This window comes from Anguilla rostrata, chromosome 6 (genome assembly GCF_018555375.3).
Source record: "Anguilla rostrata isolate EN2019 chromosome 6, ASM1855537v3, whole genome shotgun sequence".
NCBI lineage: Eukaryota > Metazoa > Chordata > Actinopteri > Anguilliformes > Anguillidae > Anguilla > Anguilla rostrata.
This window is the reverse complement of record NC_057938.1, coordinates 37,513,216-37,529,667: the sequence shown is the minus strand read 5'-3', so window position 1 is coordinate 37,529,667 and position 16,452 is coordinate 37,513,216. Positions and strand designations below refer to the sequence as shown.

General features: G+C 41.0%; 1 protein-coding gene across 1 annotated transcript in view; it reads left to right on the top strand.

Annotated features, from left to right (window-relative positions):
- LOC135257062 (disheveled-associated activator of morphogenesis 1-like) overlaps positions 1-16,452 on the top strand; it is a 198,417-nt gene that overhangs the window by 76,761 nt on the left and 105,204 nt on the right. The gene's annotated exons all lie outside the window — the stretch shown is intronic.

Genomic DNA, 16,452 nt, shown 5'->3' with positions numbered 1-16,452 from the left:
TTTGCAATTCAGCAAACTCACCATATTTAGAACAATTCCATGAGCAGTAGCTCAGACAGAAGCAAAATATGATTCTGTTCATTTTTTTAAAATAGCATTTATCACTGGAAAGTAAAGTACAGTCCGTACAGACCCAGGTGTCCCGTGGCTATGTCTGCACGATGCAAACTAGAGCAGAACTCGCAGTCCTGTGGGTTCCAAGTACCTGTGTTACTGCGTGTGATACCCTGTGATTCTCCGCCAGCACCAAGTATGATGCAAGGAGAGAACAGAGAAAATGTTACAAAACCCTTTTCCTGTTCAGCCTGTCGCCCCGAGCTGGTCAGAGAGATGGCTCCATCCATATACTTCTCACCGTTGAAAAGGTGAGAGCCCCTCCTAAACTTCGTGATTCAGTGCACATTGCGGTGGCCTCGAAGGGTCATCATCCACGAGCCGGTGGAGTGAAGTTGCGAGAGATTAAAGGTTTAGCCAGTGCCGTCGGCACGGTCACTTCCCTCAGTGGCCGAGTGCATTTAGTTTGCTAACCTGCCAGGCAATCAGATTAGGAGGAGAGCAAAGGCACCTTTGAATAGGTTGTGTAAATGTCACAGCATTGTTTAATTACGGACTGGCTGAGTTTAGATGCGTGTCTGCAGTAATTAATCTTCGGACGGGCAGCTCGAGGTCCACCGAAAGGCTGTTAGCTTTCGAAATGAGGACATTTGTTGTTTATCGACACATTGTGGGCCTGAATTAAGTTGTTTTTTTGTTTTGTGACAATCCGGGGTGGATATTTTGGTTATGTTCTTATCATCCCAATGACCATTTTAAGTGATTGCGAAGGTAAATATGCGAATAGCTTAAGATTACATGGTATGGGCTTATTATGGTATGTATTAAGCTTCGGGAGCTTAATCAACTGCATTGAAATTTTGACTTATATCAGTCTAATAATTTCCATCTATTCCTATATGGGGATAGTTCAATGTTTTAACGAGCTCTGAGCTATTGGGTCTAGCTCCATCATGACATTATGAAGGACCTGGCATTATGGTCAATAAATGTTTTATTCTCATTGCATATCTCTTTCCATTGTTTGAGGCAAATAAAATTATAGTTTTTAAGTCCCGCTCACGGCAAAAAAAGTGACTGTGCCTAGGAGGTTTTTTGAAACAATGGGATTTCCCATAGAGAAAAAATTGTATCTTCTCATGAGCAAACAACTACAAAACCTCTCTCTCCAAACGATGTGTTTTGCATATCAGTTGAATGTAAAAAAAATATATTTAAAAAATTTTATCCTCAGATTTATGGTATCATTTAAAAAAAACTACACTTTTTAGCCAAAGAGAATCATTGTCCAGATTATCAATAGGGATTTGTAATAGTTAGCTGTAGTTATTTTGCTATTTTTCTGCTCGGTGTCCCTTCTTCTCCAACCAACTCTTTCTCAACCCTTCTCCATCCCTTTGTGGTGGTGCTACCTAGCTGCCTGGCTAGCTAGGCTAGTTGTATTACTCCTACAGCTATAGAGCTTTAGTTTTCATTTTGTTATCCTTATTTTGTTTTGTTTCATTGCCAAGCCTCCCTTTGCATTGCAAGCATGCCAAATTCACCCGTGCATGTGCACTCCATGGATGCACAAACATAGAGGATAAGGTTGAGAGCAACATTATGGTGTCATTTTTTCAGTTTCCTAAGAATGATCCAATTCAGAAAAAATGGGTGCTGTTTTTGAAAAGCTGTGGCTGCACTGGCATGAACACCCGCTTGTGCAGTGACCATTTCACAGAATTGGACAACTTTCAAAATTATAACCAGAGACTTATTGGCTTGGCCAAATTCCTCCAAATTGTTGCTGGGGCTGTTTCCAGTTGAGCTGGTTGAGGCTCCTGTTCTGGCTCGTACATATATGGCTGTATTTGCCTGATTGCACTCGCAGCCATGAAGCCCTCTGTCATTCTCTATAGATAGATGTAGCCATGCTAGCCACGTGTGTTCATTTACTTGTGGCTGGTATATTTTGGGAAGAGTTGAGGGGGGAGGTTGGTAGGCCGGGCGGTCCCCACCACACCCATAGGTTTTTTTTTCAATCCAGATTTTAAGTCCGACTTGAAATGTTTGCTATTATTATTATTGACTTTACTTTGAATTGATATTTGGTGGATGTGTAGTGGTTAAATCCCTCTGTGATAATTAATGGTTATTTTAACTATTTTCAGCCCCTTTACAGTCACTTTTAATTAGAGACTGGTGGCCAATTATAAACATTTTATAATTAACAGACTGAGAGGGACAGGGGGTTAATTTGTACATGTAGGTTCTGTGATTGAATATTGATATACCAACATCTGAACCACACTTTATTTTGTCCAAGCACTGCATTACAACTCCAGTCCTTCTTGCAAGGAGATTTGCATTCATTCACTCTTTCAAACACAGTATATATTTAAAAAAAAAACGTTTGTCTACAACATTGGAAGCATGACTTATTCGGCCATTAAATATCATGACATGTTTTTATATATAATTAAAAACCATATACAGCTGAACATGTGTTTCTTCAATTTCTCACAGGGGCAGTAGCCGTGACTGACAAGATAATCAACCTATGGTTACCTTCTGGCTACCAGGGAAGTTCCTTAATCACATAAGTGCTACATGGGGGAGGGTCCCCCCCAAGAATTGACCCACGGGCATTTCCTCCTGTGTTGAGAATTCTGTCAATTAATTTTGTTTCGGCCTGTGATGCTCTGTGAGCCAAACCCTCTGACCAATGAGCAGACAGTGCTGCCATTCTCTTGGACACTTACATAGCATTTTCACTCTTTCAGTTCGCATTTCTCAATAGAAGGGATAATAGGTTGTTAATGATGTAAAAAATGTGTATGATCCACACTTCCCCCAATGTATGTTGCTCATTGGATAGTAACAAAGGGCAAATTTTAAAATAACTCAGAAATGAAGTGATGTCGGAGGTCTGAACCATTCAATACTATTTAGAAAACGGCAAAATGAGTTTTCATCAACACAATAATTTTTGGCTCGACCGCAGCAGCGGGGCCAGCCCTACAAACGCAAATGTCTGTGACTGACTGAGTGACTGAGTGACTGAGTGATTATGTTACCCCATTGGTCGGCCGAGTTATGAAGTTACACCATTGGTCGGCCTGATCACGTGTGTTAGGTCCAGCCATATACTAGGTTTCCTAGTCTTGTTAAAACAATAATACGCCTACATGGTAGTCCTGCAGGGCCACAGTGGTCACAGGTTTTGATAGCCTCTTTTCAATCGGTAGCCAATGTAGGCCTTGGAACTAAGGTGTGAGGCATCTTTAGCCAATCAATTACTTAAATTAAGAACTTAAGGGCCGAAATACATGAAAAACCAGCAGACGCTATGGCCCTCCAGGAGTGGAGTGGAATACTTGCTGTAGACTGCTACAGAATCACTGTGTGGTAATAATGGATTCAAAGAGTTGCACATTGTTGCTGAGTATGTTAATGCCATGACAGCCTAACTTTCTTCTGTTGTGACTACAATTGAACACATTCTACTTGTGGGACAGTCAGCAGTGGTCTTAATTGAGAAGCACTGCCTTTGCTATTACTGCTAAAAAAAGAAGGGATTGCACTTTGCTTATTGCTCAGCACGACTGATGCTGGAAATATGCATGAATGTAATTCCAGCTCCCTTCACATGCTTTATCCATCTATGCCAATTCCCTCCAGGTGGAAGGGCTGGGATTCCACACATTAGCATAGTCAATACAGCTATGCTGATTCATGCGTTGTTTAGGCATTCCATGGTGTCTCATGGGTGAGCTGTGCACATATGTTCATCTTAAGAGAGGTAGTCTAGGCAAAGTGCCATGCATCCTCCTGATCGATCAGATACTAGCACAATGGGGCACAAGACCAACCCTCTTTATAGCCTGCTGTTCAGCAACTGCGATGTTATAAAGCCTAGAGAAAATTCCACCGCCCCCTTTCAAACTCATTGCAGCTAGCGAGATAAAATAAAAAAATAAAAAATGAGCCAGGAACATTGAGAAATGAGACCCGTTCTGCTTCTAGCCAGCTGTGATTAAATTAAATCCATAGCAGAAACCATAAGCAGGTCAGCCACTGCATCGATCATAATCAGGACCCCAAGGAAACATCAAGAACAGGTGGAAAAGGAAAGTGGAAACTTTGCAGAAGCCTAAATAGGATTAGTTGCACGGAGGAACAGATGTATAGCGCATTTCCTGGGTAAACTCCTTTAGGAAAACAGTCTCTAGCAGGCTATGTTTTAAAGAGTAGGGCTCACACTGGGAAGGGAAAATACACCCTGCTTCAGCTGGAAAGAAGCCAGACCCCTCCGCCATGTAAACACCATTGTTAACTCCACTGTATTATCAAGACCGTTTCAGCACCATGATCAGCTCCACTGCTTTTTCCCTCCTTCTCTCTATTGACATCTCTGCCCCTTCAGAGCAGCTGGCAGTTCAACTACTTCAGCACCATGGACACCTCTGTGGTTTCAGCACCACAGACTAGACAACCACAGAATGCACCAGCCAAACACAGACTACACAGATCATAATCTCAGTGACTGTCACGAATCATGCAGTATCTGACTGTCATCCTCTACCCCTGCTCACCTTTGTCTTTCTGTTCATCCTCTTTCTCATCTCCTGATCTGAAATCCACCTATACAATTAATCTCGTCAACATTGTCAATCTTTCATACTTTTGAGTGTAAACATAAGCCCAACTTAAGAATGGGGGTGTTATAGGCTAAATAAATAAACGATTGTCAAATGTTTGGCTCTGAAAGTGAGTTCACCCGAGAATGCTTCCGTAAGTAAATCAGAGGTGTCAGGAAGCTGTGGCATGTGATGCCAGATTTCGTTTTGTGCCTCACTGGTCTCTTTTTGGAACTGAAACTATTTTGGCACTTGTTTTTGACAAAAGTTAGCTTTTATGAAGATTGTCCGTGCTTCCTTAACTCATAGTTGCAATTAATACAAGCTTCCTTGATTTGGTTCATTTTTGGGAGCTGACTGTGTGCGTGTGCATGTGCACGTGTGTGTGTGTGTGTGTGTGTGTGTGTGTGCTTGTAATACTATCTTTGTGGGAACCAAAATCCTCACAAGGATAGAAAGATAGAAAGAGGAAAATTTATCTTTGTGGGGACCTTTTGCTGGTCCCTATAAGATCAAGAGGCTGTTTTAGGGTTAGGACTTAGGGTTAGGGTTACAATTAGGTTAAGGTTAGGGTTAAGGTTAGGCATGTAGTGGTTGGGGTTGGGGTTAGGGTTAGAGGTTACGGAATAAATGTAGTCAATGAAGTCCTCATAAGGATAGCAGTACGGGACTGTGTGTGTGTATGTGTATGTATGCATTGAATTTCAAAGGTTGAATGTATACAAATGTAGCTTTAACTTGTAAAAAAAAAACTAGCCTCACAGTGCTGCTTCAGTCGTTTTGCTTGTTCATACATTTTTGATTTGGTACAAGCTTTACTTGATACATACATTTACTTGAACATACATTGATGTCATCCAGAGAGAGAAGGTGTCAGGTGAGTGGGTTTTCTCAACCGTATTATGTGTTTGAACCTCCTCTGACTGAACTGCAGTCTGTCTTGTGTCTGCACTACTTGCACATGGAATATAGCCTTACGGCACACAAGCTGGTGGACTGCAAATGGAAAAGATGTGGAAGCGGGAACCTTAAAGAATATGCAGGTTTTTGCGTATGCTCCTGAAATATCAAAGGATGCTGCAGTAATGACAGTCATTTACACAACTGGGCATTTCAAATTTGTAGATAATCCGAGCCATCTATAATTACCTAATAATTATGATTATGCATTTCCCGATGTGAATGGGGCTTATCTAACATGAATACAGAGTATCTTGCAAGGGAAAAACACTTCTAAGAATATGGGGACAATTTTGTTGAAATTCAGTTTCTATTCATTTCAAACGACTGGTATACACAGTACATCTGGACCACAGCCCTGAATTCCTATAAAACTAAATGAATAAAAAGCCTTGCTGTTGCTTTCAGTGGAAAATTCTCAGTATGGTGCTTAACCTTCTGAACCATCATCTTCATTATTAGAATGAAGAATGGCATGAAGCGGACGTTTTACAGATAATGTTTACTTCTGAGGCATGTTTCTGAACTATCAGAAATGTAGTGCAGAGTGCTCTGTGCTCACTGTGTTTTCAGCAGCTACTACTGTTGCTGACGAAACAGCTGACATTTAGCAAAAAGTAGTAGTGGTTTTAAAATGCAAATCTTGACAGCCAATTTGACGTATTTGATAGATGCAAAAAAGAAAATGATCCTGCATTCAGAAATAAGAGAGTTATTCAAGACAGATTGAAGGTAGTGTTTTATGATGTCTACTGCCATAATTTGGGTTGAAGGATTTCATTACGGATGGGATGTTTATCTTTTTCTGACCTGGCTGTTTGATTATTTAGCAAAAACATTGGAAAATTTTGTTTTACTTCACAGCTCCAACATCATTGTGAAGTACTGTATGAAGTATTGCATGTAATGGAAAAACAGTTTCATAATGTGTGGGACAGAGACATATTTCTTTCTTTATCTGGCTTTGTATTCCATTCCATTTTAGATTTGTAATCAAACAATTCACATTTGGTTAAACTACATGTTCTCAGCTTTTATTTAAGGGTGTTTTTATATACATAGGTTTCACCATGTAGAAATTATAGCACTTTTTTTCAGGTTTTTCTTCATTATGGTGAGAGTTCTTCTGTCATCAACTGTAGAGCTCTTCCATAGCCTACCAGGCCCTTTGCAATTACTGAGCTCACTAGTGCTCTTTCTTCTTAATGATGTTCCAAACAGTTGATTTTGGTAAGCCTAATGTTTGGTAAATGTCTCTGTTTTTTCCTTATTTCTCAGCCTCATAATGGCTTCCTCAGCTTTTATTAGCATAACTTTGGTCCTCCCGTTGTCAACGCCAATAACAGACTGCAAAGGCAATCAAAAGTCTAGAATCAAGACTAGCTACGGAAAGCTCTCTCGGGCTTGCACTAAAGAGGCAATTGCATGCACCTGAGTAATCAGGAACACCTGTGAATCCACTTGGCCGAAACAATGTGGTGCCCTCAAATTGGGGGACTATGCATAAAAAGTCCCATAATGTCTACACGGTGAAACAAAAATGTATAAAAATACCCTTTAATAAAAGTTGAAAATCTGCACTGAAACCACGTGTGAATTGTTTCATTACACACACAATGTGGCATGAAAACCAAATCAAGAAAAAATATGTCTTTGTCCCAAAAATGATGGAGCTCACTGTATATAGTTGTGGGATTCGCTGGATTAAATTGTCTCTTCAGGTTTGACAGGGGTGTCCTGACACCGTCGGGCTGCTGTCATGTCTCTACACATCTCTTTTGGGTCTTTCAGGGGTTCAGCAGTTCCGGGTGTACTGCTGAGGCCATGTTTTTCAAATTTCCTGGCTCACACTGGAGACACTCTTTAAAGGTTGAAACGATTCTAAAATGCCTGTAGCCCGTTTGTTAAAGAAAGGAGGAGGAAATATTGCAGACTGATCTTTTTAAAGGTAATCCCACCATTATTCCCTTTAGCTGCATGGAGGCAGTCATTTCTTTCTGTGGTGGTGCCACCACGATTTGGATCATTGGCGGGTCAGCAGCAATGCTGAAAGTATGCAAGGAACTTTCACGTATCTTCGCAGAATAAAATCAAGAGTTGCAACTGAATTGGGCCTATTCTGTGTGTGTGTGGAATTAAATTTTACACCGGTGTGTGCAATTCACAAGCATAGATGGTTATACAAAATAAAACATGCAGGTAATTACTTATATTGTATGCTCAAAGGAATGGAAAAATGATCCATGATTTTGATTGATGATTTTGTTAAACAGATAATATTTTTCAGTTATTCATACCCCTTATCATTCTTTTGAATAAAATCTAACAAAACATGCCACTTTTTAAAGATAATCTTGGGGAACTGCATTGAGTTCTGCATTGTGACCACAGTTTCCTGTTTCACTGGGGTAAAATGAAATAATACACATATAAAATCATCTGTGCCATTCATCGCCATGGGGAAAGGCAAAGAACTCTCTGAAGAAACAAGACAAAGAGCTGTTGACCTTCACAAGTCAGGAGATGGTACAACCAAATAAATAAAAAACTAAAGATACCACTTTCCACTATTAGGTCAAGGTCTCTAACTACCGTCAAATGGAAACCCCATGCTAATTTTTTTTTTTTACAGGAGGCCAGAAAAAAGCTCCTGCTGAGGGTATCAGGTGAGTTTTAAATGGTGTTAGAACCACTAGGTGTTAGGTGTTATGGTCAAATGAGACCAATATGAATTTTAGCTAAGCAGTCATGGTCTATTTGGAATTAGGAGGAGGACACTTAGATTAAAAGGACATCATACCTAGAGTGGTGATTTTTTATCATCTGTTGGTCCTGATGCTGTTGTTAGGGTGAATGGAATCATGAACTCCAACAAGCACCAAGACATATTGGACAGAAACTTGATTCCCTCTGTCAGGAAGGTCAAACGTGACTGTATTAATTGATATTTTAGCAGGAAAATGTCCATGTTTGTTCTTCATAATGTTTGTTGCCTATGTGCTCTGTAGCCCTATTTACTGTAATCGCCCTAAGGCAGGGGTCTCAGACTCCAGTCCTGGAGTGCTGCAGTCTCTGCTGGTTTTTGTGATTTTGCTTCAACCAGCAGCCATTTTAGTCAGGGGTGCAGACTCTTTAGCCAATTAGGCACTCAAGTGTAGGAACATGTCCAAAAACCAGCAAACCCAGTGGATCTCCAGGCTTTCAGTTTGAGGCCCCTGCCGTAAAAAGGGATACATAGAGTGGTATTGTGATTGTAATTGTAGTTATCGGGCAGGTCTATGGTGGCGCGCTTGTACATTGGGTAGCATTGTTGCCTCATAGCAGAAAGGTCCTGGGTTTGAATCCGGCCTGGGCCTTTCTGTGTGGAGTTTGCATGTTCTCCCTGTGTCCGCAAGGGTTTCCTCCAAAGGCATGCAGGTAGTGTGCCCTGTGATAGGTTGGCGGCCTATCCAGGGTGTATTCCTGCCTCTAGCCCAATGCATGCTGGGATAGGCTCCAGCACCACCCGACGCTGTCCAGGATAAGCGAGTATAGATAATGGATGGAAGGCAGGTGTGTAGCTGGCAATGTTAGTAACAGAGCCATACGCACTTGTGTGGTGTATGCATGTATAACATCAGTGCTGAATACATCTGTGGTATTTCTTTATTTGGAATCCCTATCCTGTTTCTTAATTTCACCCCAATACTTTCAATATTCAGTATCCACTTCCAATTTCCAACATTCAGCATATCAAAAATTAAAACAACGTATTTTTAAGGAAGAGTCATGTCTTTCTTAATTTTTTATGAAGTATTAATAATGTTATCCTAACATTGTATCTTTTCCCAGCTGATTGGCACTAATGGGTTATTTAGCACTGTATTAATCAGAGCAATTTGGAGGCCCCACAGAAGATTGATGAACTTTTACTCAGGCCAGGGAAGTGCAAGTGAGGGAGTAGAAGAAGAAGAAGAAGGAAAACAGATCTGTAGAGGAGTTGTACAGCTGCCCACTCCTCCTCCACCTCCTTCTTTTGTGAGGTTAATAAATGCAAGCCCTCATTAGACCCACATTAACTCTGCTCTACTTTCTTTTGGTGACATAGCTGAAGTGGTGCCCCGGCTTTTACTGGATTAAACTGGCTGGATGGTGCGCTTACATTCTCTGTGCCTGTACTTTGAGCACATGGTACATGTTTGTCCTCTGCATGCCGTCAATTATTTACCTTTAAATTGCTTCTTGGTTCAGATTCTTCTTTACTGTTGGGCGGCAGTGTAGCACAGTGGGTAAGGAACTGGGCTTGTAACCGAAAGGTCGCAGGTTCGATTCCCGTGTAAGGACACTGCCGTTGTACCCTTAAGCAAGGTACTTAACCGAAATTGCTTCAGTATATATCCAGCTGTATAAATGGATACAATGTAAAATGCTATGTAAAAGTTGTGTACGTCGCTCTGGATAAGAGTGTCTGCTAAATGCCTGTAATGTAATGTTGTAATGTGGGAAGCACACATTCATTCTGATACACACAGTTCTTCCAATATTAATTCATCTTTTAATTGGCACATTGATCTACATCCATGTTCATGCACACATGTTCAACCAGTTGTTCTTATGCATCAAAACCACTGCAGATTTTAAAGTCAAACAAAAGGCAATTATGCAGCTACTTTGGAGCATTAAAACCTGAAACGGGACTGATGTAACCATGAACAAAAAAGAAAACAAAGGAATATGAGACATAAGCACTTTCTGGAAAATGAATGGTGAAATACACGTAGAAGTGGATTATATACGTATGTGGAAATTTCCTCTTCACCATCTAATGGATATGGAGGAAGCCTGGAAGCTTTTGAGTAGCTTAAGCAGTAATATAATGCATTTTGACATGGCGCCAGGGGATAAAAAAAAAAAAAAGAAACATGAAAACAATTTCCATAAATCATGAGACGAAAGAGCAAGGACCAGGAGAAGAGACAGAGGACGTCACTGGAACACAAAAAGTGCATCTGTTGTAACTGAACACAGCCTTGTTTGCACGGGACTCAGTTAGTGCTTTGGATTTGGTTAAGATTATTATTATTATTATTCTGGTTATGGTTATGGCGTGGGTGCGCCAATCTGTGCTAAAAGCCTCCTTGAGAATAAGCTATTTAATTGGTTTCTTAATTTGCTTATGTGTAGCTCCAGCAAACGTTCCAGTGGAGAAGAGCATTTATATAGAGAAGCGCTTTTCAGTAAGAGCTATGCTAAATAAATACGGAAGGGTTTTTTTTTTTAAATACAGAATTTCTTGAACGTTCTCTGTTTATTCTTTCAGAATGCTCCATGACAGTCTCCCACCCATCCAGCTCCTCAGGGCGGCTCAACAAGGTGCGCCGGCACAGGACAGCGAGCTCACAATTTCTCCTGCGGCATCGCCATCATCCCCAGCCAGCGTATCACCTGCGCGGGGGGAGAGTGAGGGACGAGCGAGAGCGGGAGCCGATCTCCTAGGCTGGAGATTGAACTGGCAGCTGCTGCGCGAAATCAGGAACTGCCTGTTGAGTCAGGTGAGAGCTCTACCTCCAGCACTTCTCCTGTCGCGCTTAAATTGACACTTCAAACATGCAGAAGAGAACCTGCGGGGCGAAAAAACCTGCAGAGCGAGGATTCGAGGGGAAACACAGCCTTGGTGACCGGGGACAAGCGAGACTACTGGCAGACAGAACCAAAGGTACTTGAAATAGTACCCAAATATGCACACTGAGCTCATCCTTCACACAGTAAGAGGGACTTAAGTAATAAAGAAAAGACAAAGGTGTCTGTACTATAACTCAACACAGGACTCCACTGTGGCCTGGCTTATGACCACTTCACTTCCTCTCTCCATCAGCAACCTTGTAAAAGGCACTCATCCACTGCAGCTAAGCCTGTGACCTGAGATTGTGAGAGGAACTGACTTTACAGCATAGGAGCAGGACACCCTATAGCAGACATGCTACATTGGATTCAAACCTGCAGCATTCATGCAGTACAGCCTGTTCGTTACACCACTGGAGCATTCTGGCACAACACAAGGACTGACAGAACTTCAACAGGTTGAGGTCTATATGATATCACATTCTGACTGTAACTAGATGGGTCTCTTGGTTAAGCAGGAAAGATTTTTCTTCTTGTTTTTTTTTTTTTTTTGATAAAATGTTAAAAATAACATAAATCATCAAGTAGTCTGACTTTGAGAACTACAGCTCATTTTGCTTTTGTTACTTGCTCATTAAATATGTTGTTAATAAGTCTCCATTTTAGAGCCATGCACAGTCTTAAAGCGAGTGGAGGCAGAGAAACAAATTGGCTTAGCCGGCTCCCACTCAAAAATGCTATGCTTCTGATCCTTAATGTAACATCACTTTAGTCTCATTGGCACAGGACACGCCATGTGTTTCAATTATATCCTTAGGCTTGTACAGAATTTCCCACTGTTCTTCCTAGAACCAGGATAGGTGGTGTTATTGTCAGCTCAGCGGAAACCTACATGATATATTAACTCACACCGAAAATGCTAATGGGAGAGAACTGATGGGACATGGCGTGAATGTAAAAATCATATGTGGGTTGAAACTCAGAACTTAACTCTTCAAATAGCCTTTGAATATGTGAGACCTTAGATGGTAGGAAGTAAAAGGAGTAGGGGATGAGCTTGCTCTCAGAATATTCCAGAGACTGTGGGCCTGTGTACTTTCAAGAAGTGTAATGTACAGCCATTCTCTGTCTTGGATTTGGTATTAGTTCATCTCCTCTGTAAGCCTTCACGGATGTTGCACTGACAGAGATGGTTTTGCCTAAACAGCCTCTACCCTTTAAGATGCCATGGGCAGGCAGTTGCCACAATCGATCAACAGTGGCGGGATACAACTAGCTTTCACCCATCATTGGTCACCCTGCAGCTCACCAGGATGTAGTTTTGCCACCTCTGATCTAGTGCAAGCACTCCTGTAGTGCTATGTGATGTACTATGTACTGTAGAAGTGTAAAACAGGCACTGGTTCATGGGTGAGTGCATTGGAGGAGTGACTGCAGATATGAGGTAAAGGGGAGACTGTGCGGTGCAGTCTCTATGGTGGCCGGCTTTCAGCTCATATATGGATCGGCCTGTGCGACTGGGGGTGTGATTTCCTGCCATGGCACTGTGATCCCATCTCTATCCATAACCTTCTTTGATTTCCGCCTGTCAGAATAAAGTGGAAAAATACATAAAGAGGACAGACTGGCATTCTTTAAAAAAAAAAAAAAATACTCGGGAGAGAAAACTGTAAGAGCAACTGTGAGTGCAAAAAAGCTATCAGGTGATATGTGTGGATAAATGATGGACATTTGTCCCTGGTCACAACTCTGTGATTGGCTGACTTTTCTGTAACCCCAAGGTTCTCATGATAATCCATCTAAATGATTCGTTTTTAGATTTAAACTGAGGGCCTGTGATGTCTTCAGGGAGTAAAATCAGGAGATTAAATAATATTATTTGCGGATTTTACATTTACGAAATTGTCTTTGAAACAGCAAAGAACCATTCATTTGGACAGCGTCTGAGATCCATTTCTATGAATTGAATGAATAAATATGCTTAGTTCTTTCTATGGGACATATACGCTGATATAAGATATATAATATATCTTTAAAATGCATAAATTATTTTTTTTTAATTGAATTGTTAGGCTAACAGTTGTCCTCAAAAATATATTTTCAGAGTAGAAAATCACAGTCAAAGACATGCAATGAATGTTAAGTATTTTGGTGGTTCACTGCCTGTGCTGGTGTGGTGTGGTCCCACCCTGAGCGCTGCTATCAAATCAATAGCAGATTTAATGGAAATGACCATCAATAAGTGTGATTGGGAAATATAAATAAAAGTATAAATAAATTATACAGTATATACAGTATATATATATACACATATATATATATATATATATATATATATCTTCACAGGTGTATCTAATTAGTCAGCTGTGTGCAATTACTTCTTAGTGCAGGTATAAGAGAGCTTTCAATATCTAGTCTTGATTCTAGGCTTCTGATTGCCTTTGGAGTCTCTTTCTGGTGTTTTTCAGAGTTATGCCAATGAAAATCATGGAAGCCATATGGCTTTGTCCCAAACATTATTGAGCTCACTGCATGTGTGTGTGTGTGTCTCTCTGTGTGTGTGTGTCTATATGGGTGTTCAGAAGATGGACAAAAACGGAAAAAACTCATTCAAATTTTTCAACTGAAGTCTGAAGTAACAAAATTACAATTTCAAAGGCAACTGCACAGGTGAGTCATAGGTGTCAGCAATAAAAACGTCAGCACAATCATCACTGAATTTCCAAAGCAACATGAGGCAACTACCAAAGCCATAGTATCCAAATTGCAGGTGCATTGGTCACAAAAACTACAAATTGATTTCATGTGGCAAGGGGAACAAAGTCAAAAGTGATGAAAATATGATTAAACTGCATCGACAAAGACAAACAGTGGTTACAAGCTTAAACCTACTGACAAGGGCAGATGAATGCTCAACAGGATATTTCCTATAAACACCAAAACGGCAGCCTCAAAAATGACCAGAAATTTCAATCAACAATCGTTCTGAGACCGAGACTCAACACCAACTGCACCTTCTGAGCTTCACAAAGCAGCAGTTGACTGATCCAAAGCCCCATCTTATTTTCTTGGCCCTCCAATAACAGCTTGGCTATCCACCGTGACCTTGGTCAAGCTTTCAGGATTTCAGCAGCCGCATCATTGTTTCCTACAGGCATATTTTGTATTTTAAGCCACCAAACACGTTTTAAAGATGTGCCTGGGGTTAAAGCAATGCCTGATACCCTAATAGTGTAGCTATACATATATATTTTTAAAAAAGAAATCTATTTCTGAATCCCAAAACAAAATTACTCTATAATTTCTTCAAGTCATTTCACTTACTGTCACTTTCACTTTCAATTCTTCTGAAGCTGTGGTCACCAGCCCTGATGGAGATTTTAATTTCAACCCTAATTTAGAACACCTGACTCTGCTAATTAGCAGCTCAACAAGAGCAAAAACCTACAGGTAAGTAGGTACCCAGGAACAGTGCCTTGGTGTTGGCTTCTAATTGATATGTTACCTAATCCCCAAAATTGATAAACTGTTTCTTGTGGTAGCTGATTAAACTGAATGACCCTGGCCATTTGCCAGAAAGCTTGACCAATGTAGCAACAGTAACCAAGCATAGACGGGGCATGGAATGGGTCAATTCCCAATTACAATTGCGTTCCAAATGTCAGCCCTGTCATAAATTGCAGCTTTGTGAGCTTCACAAACCTGCAATTTATGATACAGCTAATATTGGGAGCCTAATTGTATGCAAGGCTAATGCACAAAGATACAGAACCAGGTGTACTGTAAGGAGCAGGAAACATGGACCACGAGCAAGAAAAAAATGTACATGTTCTGATGATGTCATGGTTCTGTGTTTTCCTGTCTGTGTTTCCCTTGTTGGGCCGCCAGATGGCGGCACTTCTGTTTTGTGTCCTGCTCCCCCCTGTTAATTGTATGATTGTTTCCAATTGTCTCGTGATTCTATCATTGTTCCCACCTGTGTCTTCTTATCCCCTCCTTTTTTGGTTTGATTGTTTTTTGAGTTCACCTGTGTCTTGTTACCCCCTGTCTATTTAAGTTATTTGTTCCCTTGACTCGGGTGCTGGTTCCTTGTGTTTGTTCCTGACTTGTGTTTGTTTGAAATGCCCTTGTGCTCTGCCTGCCTGTGTTCTGCCCTGACCGTGTTCTGCCCTGCCCGTGTTTGTGAGTTCCTCTTGTTTTCTGTTTTATTTAGATATTTTTTGAGTTTGTGTTTTTGCCCATCGTGGCCTTTTCTGTTCCCTGTTTGTTTGCCTTTTTGTCAGTAAAGTCTTTTGTTCCCCTCCCATTTTGGATTTGTGTTTTTTTCCCTCTGCTTTTGGGTCCGTACCCCCCACGAGTCCTGACAGATGAGTCATAATTTACTTCATCTGGATAGGTTTACGTTTGGAGAAAGTCAATGTAAACTGGCAATCCGCAATGTCTGTTGCCAACTGTAAAACAGGGCTGTGGGTCTGTAATAGTATGGACATCTAATAGGGGTCTTTGGATTTGCTGACCGCTCTCCATGCTCTTGTAACAGCCAAGCAATATGAAGCCTTTTTACAAGACCAGGTGCACGCTGTGGTGCAAATATACACATTGCTAAACAAGTTTGAGAGCGGGTTCATGAACACCAGAATAAAGTCAAAATGGCTTCCATGGCCTCCACAATCACCAGATCTAAACATCATTGGACCTTTATGGGAAGTTCCACTTCCTTCATCCCTTCAAGAACCGGAGGCTTTCTTTCTTGAAGATATCCCAATCCAATATCCCTCAGCAGACACAGTAAAATGTTCCAAGCTAAATCGACTCAGATAGATGCCTCATCACCACCATTCGCACACACACACACACACACACACACATGCACACTCACATGCACACTCACACACACACATGCACACTCACATGCACACTCACATGCACACTCTCACATGCACACGCACATGCACACACACGCACGCACACTCATCTGCAGATACGTACATGGACCCAATATAAGTGACAGAATGGGAACTGGGGAGCATTTATCAAACTCATATCAGTTCTGAATCATGTGACATCTGCTGCATACTGTTTTACTATTAAAGCTGGCACATATGAAAAAAATCCAGAGGCTCACTTTTAAAAGCCTTCAACTCCTTTAACGCTGATGCATCACTTACACCATTAACATCATTATCATCATTATTGCTGCGTGATGCATTTTACATTT